The sequence below is a fragment of the Nicotiana tomentosiformis genome, chromosome 2, assembly GCF_000390325.3.
Source record: "Nicotiana tomentosiformis chromosome 2, ASM39032v3, whole genome shotgun sequence".
In the NCBI taxonomy this organism is placed as follows: domain Eukaryota; kingdom Viridiplantae; phylum Streptophyta; class Magnoliopsida; order Solanales; family Solanaceae; genus Nicotiana; species Nicotiana tomentosiformis.
In genome coordinates this window covers 148,359,221-148,365,952 of record NC_090813.1, presented here as the reverse complement: position 1 = coordinate 148,365,952, position 6,732 = coordinate 148,359,221, and positions in this window count along the sequence as shown.

Sequence of the window (6,732 nt, the reverse complement as noted above, 5' to 3'; positions counted from 1 at the left end):
GAGCTTCAAAATAGACTAAAGGGGTGTTTTAACGGAATTGGGGTCGGGTTTTAAAGTAAGAAAAAAGGTGCCCCGACACAGGTCTGCGGTCGCATATATGACCGCATAATTGTTATGCGGTCCGCAAAGTGACCGCAGAAATGGCCCTCAAGGGCCTGAACTTTTGGCTCAGGTATGCGACCAGTATGCGGTCCGCATACTTATTCTGCGGTTACATAATGCACCGCAAAACTCCCTCCGCAAAAACTTAAGAGGAATTATACGACCAATATGCGGTCCGCATATCGATTATGCGGTAGCATAATCGACCGCAAAGATGACCTCAAATTGGCCAAACTTTCTGCTTCACTCTGCGGCCATTATGCGGTCCGCAGAGTGATTATGCGATCGCATAATGGGCCGCAGAAATGCGTTCTTCTGCGAAACATTTTCCTCTAAGTCCGTAGGGTACTGTTCAATCCAAGTAACGCAGGAATCTATCTTGGAACAACAAAATCCCGAGTTTTTGGTTAAAATTTTTACGGGTCCTTACATCCTCCCCCATTTAATATCATTCGTCCTCGAATGAGGATCGAGGTTCACTTAATAGAATTTCAGCCACATACCATCAGCCCCAAATTTGCCTAACTTCCTAACTTCCTGAAAATTTTGCCAGAGTTTCCTGTGTATTTAGGCCTATCCACCTGCCAGAGAGCCCCCGAAACACACCTTGGCAACATATATAGAATGAAATGACACAACAGAATGCAAAATAACACCAACCAAAGCCTCATGGGGGACATATAACTAGAACAGAGTGTCTTTATATAAGCCGAACAAGTAATACAAAAATTTAGGGGGGGGGGGTAACTTTATAGAGCTATTACATAGCTATTCAAAAAAATGAGGATACTTCTTTTTCATTTCATTCTTGGCTTCCCAAGTAGCTTCTTCGACTTGCTGGTTTCGCCATAATACCTTTACGGATGCAATTTCTTTGTTCCTCAACTTCCGGACCTATCTATCAAGGATAGCAACCGGAATCTCTTCATATGACAGTTCTTCACTAATATCGATGGTCTCAACCAGCATGATAGCGGACGGATCTCCAACTACCTTCTTCAACATGGACACATGGAATACCGGGTGCACTAATGACATCTCAGGTGGTAGCTCAAGCTTGTACGCCACCTGACCTATCCTTTGAATGATTCTATACGGCCCGACATAACTAGGACTTAATTTCCCTTTCTTTCCAAACCGCATGATCCCCTTCATGGGAGATACCTTTAAGAAAACCCAGTAATCTTCCTTGAACTCTAAGTCTTTGCGACGAACATCCGAATAGGATTTTTGATGATTCTGAGCAGTTCTCAACCGTTCTTTTATAATCTTAACCTTTTCCATAGCCTTATGCACAAGGTCTGGTCCTATTAGTTCAGCTTCTCACACCTCGAACCACCCCATCAGCGATCTACATCTTCTACCATACAAGGCCTCAAACGGCGCTATCTGAATACTGGCATGGAAGCTATTGTTATAAGCAAATTCTATGAGCGGCAAATGATCATCCCAGCTACCCTTGAAGTCAAGCACACATACACAACATGTCCTCAAGCGTCTGAATAGTCCGCTTTGCTTGCCCGTCAGTCTGTGGATGGAAAGTCGTGCTAAGATTTACCTGCGTACCCAAACCTTGCTGAAAGTTCTTCTAGAAATTAGCTGTGAATTGGGCCCCTCGATCGGAAATGATGGAAACTAGAGTGCCATGAAGCCAGACTATTTCCTTGATATACAATTGAGCATATTGTTCCGCAGTGTCTGTGGATTTAACTGGTAAGAAGTGTGCTGATTTCATGAGTCGATCCACGATCACCCAAATTGAGTCAAACTTACGCGGGGTGCGCGACAACCCTACCACAAAATCCATATTGATCATTTCCCATTTCCACATTGGAATTTCTATACTCTGTGCTAACCCACCGGGCCTTTAATGCTCGGCCTCACCTGTTGGCAGTTTGAACATTTTGCCACAAAGTCCGCCACACCCCTCTTCATGTCATTCCACCCGTAAACTTCCTTGAGATCATGATACATTTTCGTATAACCTGGGTGCACGGAATATCTAAAAGTATGAGCTTCTGCCATGATTCTATCCCGAAGACCATCTATGTTTGGAACACATAACCGCCCTTGGTACCGTAATGTACCGTCATCCATGCCAAGAGAAAAAGCCGCAGTCTTATGTTTATGAATCCCTTCCTTTAGCTGCACCAACACTGGATCACTATATTGCTTCTCCTTGACCTCCGTCACAAGCGATGATTCTGCCCTATTCCGCACAATCAGCCCCCCTTCATTAGAGTCCGCAAGAAGAACTCCTAAACTGGCCAACTGGTGAACCTCCTGGGCCAAGGGCCTTTGACATGCCTCCAAGTGAGCCAAACTACCGATAGATCTCCGACTAAGAGAATCCGCCACCACATTAGCCTCCCCCGGATGATACAAAATATCGATGTCATAATCTTTGAGCAACTCAAGTCACCTTCTCTGCCTTAAGTTCAATTCCTTCTGCTTGAAAATGTATTGAAGACTTTTGTGGTCCGTGAATACATCTACATGGACTCCATACAAATAATGACGCCAAATTTTTAATGCAAAAACCACCGTCGCAAGCTCTAAGTCATGAGTTGGATAGTTCTTTTCATGATTATTAAGTTGCCTTGAAGCATATGTTATAACCTTACCATGTTGCATTAATACACACCCAATACCGATCCTTGAAGCATCGCAATACACCACAAACCCCTCGGTACCCTCTGGCAGGGTCAATACTGGCGCCGAGGTCAATCTTTATTTACATTCCTGGAAGCTACTTTCACAAGCATCGGACCACTGGAACTTAACCGCCTTCTGCGTCAATTTAGTAAATGGAGAGGAAAGAGTGGAGAACCCCTCCACGAACCTCCTATAATACCACCAAAGCCAAGAAACTGCGAATCTCTGTTGGAGTAGTAGGTCTAGGCCAATCCTTCACCGCCGTAATCTTTTGAGGATCAACCTTAATTCCTTCTCCGGAGATGACATGACCCATGAATGTAACAAATTCAAGCCAAAATTCACATTTCGAGAACTTTGCATACAAGTGGTGGTGATGAAGAGTCTGCAGAACTGCCCTGAGGTGGTCGGCGTGGTCCTCATGACTTCGTGAATATACAAGGATGTCGTTTATGAATACTATCACAAAGGAGTCAAGGAACGGCCCGAAGACTCGATTCATAAGATCCATGAAAGTTGCCGGTGCATTTGTTAGCCCGAAAGACATTACCAAAAATTCAAAGTGCCCATACCGGGTTCTGAAAGATGTTTTTGAAATATCCTGCTCCCTTACCTTCAATTGATGGTATCCGGACTGCAAATCAATTTTGGAGAAGAACTTAGCACCTTGTAATTGGTCAAACAAATCATCTATTCTAGGCAATGGGTATTTGTTTTTGATAGTGACTTTGTTGAGTTGCCGGTAATCAATACACATCCGCAGCGATCCATCTTTCTTTCTGACAAAGAGAATCGGTGCGCCCCAAAGCGACACACTCGGTCGGATGAAACCTTTCTCTAGCAAATCCCTTAGTTGTTCCTTTAGCTCTTTTAATTCTACTGGCGCCATTCTATAAGGTGGAATTGATATAGGCTGCATGCCTGGCATCATATCAATCCCAAAATCAATCTCCCTGTCTGGAGGAATTCCAGGGAGCTCATCCGGAAAGACATCGGGGAAATCATTCACAATTGGTACAGATTCAAGGGTAGGCACCTCAGTAGTGGTTTCCGTAACTCGGACCAAATGATAAATATACCCCTTCCTGATCATCTTTGTGGCCTTAAGGTAATAAATAAACCTACCTTTTGGCATAACATTATTCTCCTCCCACTCAACAGTTGGTTCATTAGGAAACTCAAGCCTCATAATTCTAGTTCGGCAGTCGTGTTTGGCAAAACATGAATAGAGCCAGTCCATTCCCATTATTACATCAAAATCAATCATCCCTAGTTCAATGAGATCAACCATGGTATCCCGACCACGCACCATGATAACACAATCTCTATAAACCCGCGCGGCCGTAATGGACTCGCCAACCGGAGTAGATATAGAGAACAGCTCATGAAATTGTTCCGGTTCTATCCCGAAGCTCGTAGCAACATAAGGAGTAACATAAGACAAAGAAGATCCGTGATCAATAAGGGCATACACATCATGAGATTGAACAGTCAATATAGCTGTGATGACATCTGGGGATGCCTCTGCACTCTGTCAACCACTCATAGCATAGAATCGGCTGGGTCCTCCCGAACTCTGTGCACCACCTCTAGTTGTACCATGCCCTGCGGGTGCTGAAGAGCCTCGAGCTGGAGGGTGTGCTGAAGATGTAGCAGCTGTAGGACTGGATGACTGAGCTGTGCCCCTGCCTGCACCCTGACGGGATGCACGACACTCCCCTGTCCAGGTATCTGACTCCTGAATGTATCCTCCAACACTTAGGGCATGAGGCCCTCTGCTGCGGGAATCTCCCTCCTGATCGACCCTCATGGTAGGACCCCCTGCTGCCCTGACCCGGCCTAAAGAGACTCCCCTGCTATTGACCGTGCCCTGATGGCGGGGCACTAGCTGAAGACTGAGCATAAGACTGGGACGACACTGATGATCCTCTCCGAAAAGCTGATCTCCCACCTCCAAACAAATCCCCAAGGTTGCCTGCTGATCGGTCCCTACTACTACCTTCTCGTTCCATCATGTGCTTTAATTTTCGAGCCTCTGTAGCTTGGGCAAATGCCACCATATTTGCATAGTTCATGTCAGAATTTAGAGCAGACGTGGAAGCCTCATTAATAACCAAAGGGCTAAGGCCCTGCACAAATCGACGCACCCTAGCCTCCATAATCGGCATCATATGAACAACATACTTTGACAGGCGCGCGAACTCCATGTGATATTCCCACACACTCTTACTACCCTGTTTAAGGGTCTCAAACCCCATAGCACGGGCTACCTTAGTCTCAGCAGGTAAGAATTGGTCTATGAAGGCATCCGCGAACTCACTCCATCTCGCCGGAGGGCTCCCCTCCTCACGGGAATCCTCCCACATCTCAAACCAGGAATATGCCACCCCTTTCAAATGATAGGAGGCCAACTCTACTCCCTCCGTCTCAGTAGCACGCATAACTCGGAGAGTTTTATGCATCTCATCAATGAAATCCTGAGGGTCTTCCCGGGGATCAGTACCTGTGAACACTGGAGGGTCTAACTGAAGGAACCTGTTTACCCTGGAATCGGAAGAATCTCCTTGCAAGCTAAATGAGGTGGGTGCAACATTCGACCTTTGAGACTGGGAAGCTACTAACTGAGTCAGCATCTGAATAGCTCCTCTAAGATCCCCATCAGAAATACTGGGTCCTGGAGCTGGGGGTGGAGGTGGAACAGGTATATCGGCGGGAGGGATTGTGGCACCCTCCGTGGGTGTAGGAACTGGGGTAGTTTGTTCTGGAGTAGACGAATCAGGCAGTGTGATAGTAGGGGGATTATCCTCACCCGCATTATCAAGTAGGTGATCAACAGCCACTCCTGGTATGGCATTGGCTTCTTGGCCAATTCTCGCTCTCTTCTTAGGTGCCATTTACTGAAAGTTAGAACAATGCACGAGTTAGAGGAGAACAACCTCACATTCCGCTCTATCGCACGATATAGAACAACAATGAAGGGTATTATTCCAAAAGGTCTAAGTAGCCCTCTAGTTATAGATGTGGTCGACAACACACCGATAAGAAGGGCTCTACTAGACACGGCTCCGAGACATCCTAGGACACTTTAAAACCTTAGGCTCTAATACCAAGTTTGTCACGCCCCAACCTCGGGGAGCGCGACCGGCGCTCAACCGAGTGAACCCGGTCGAGCAAGCCTATTAAACCTTTCCTACCCGACTCATTCATAATCCAAAAAGGGATCGCATCACCATTTGTAAAATAGGGGAGAGATCAGTCATATAAATATATAAACATTGCTAATTCATTTTTCCTTAGATACATTATGCCATAGTTGAGTTTCCAAAATACAACTCGATCCAATGACCACCCCAACATACATACATGACCCACATAAACGTCTACGGAGCCTCTAATGATACAAAAGACCAACATGACAGTGGCGGGAACAAGGCCCTGGCTATACCTCAAAATGTGAAAACTTCTACAAAAGAAGGACTACATGACCCCAAGAGGAAATGGGGCTCACCAAGACTGCTGTGATGAGTGTGAGGGAGAGCACCACTATCTGCGATCAGCGCTATCTGTGATGGAACCACCTACATCCATTAAAAGATGTAGCGCCCCCAGCAAAAGGGACGTTAGTACTGTCGAATAGTACTAGTATATAAGGCAAACACCAATCTTAGTAGAATGAACAGTGAAACAAGGAGAAGGCAGTCATAATAATCAATAAGTGCTTCACAGAAATACACAGAAACACCAAGTAAGGATCACATAGTTTCTGATTCAATATTTCTATCTTTTTAGGTTAATAATCTTTAGTGCCAAATGCCACAACTCACAATGCTACCATGTTTTTACACGGAGTCCGGTCTTGGCCCGACCAGCTAAGCCGTCTCAAGTGAGACATATCCATATCCACCATGTAAATCAATAATTCCAACACAAATGCTACCATGTGTACAGCATGGCGTCCGATCTCGGCCCGATCGG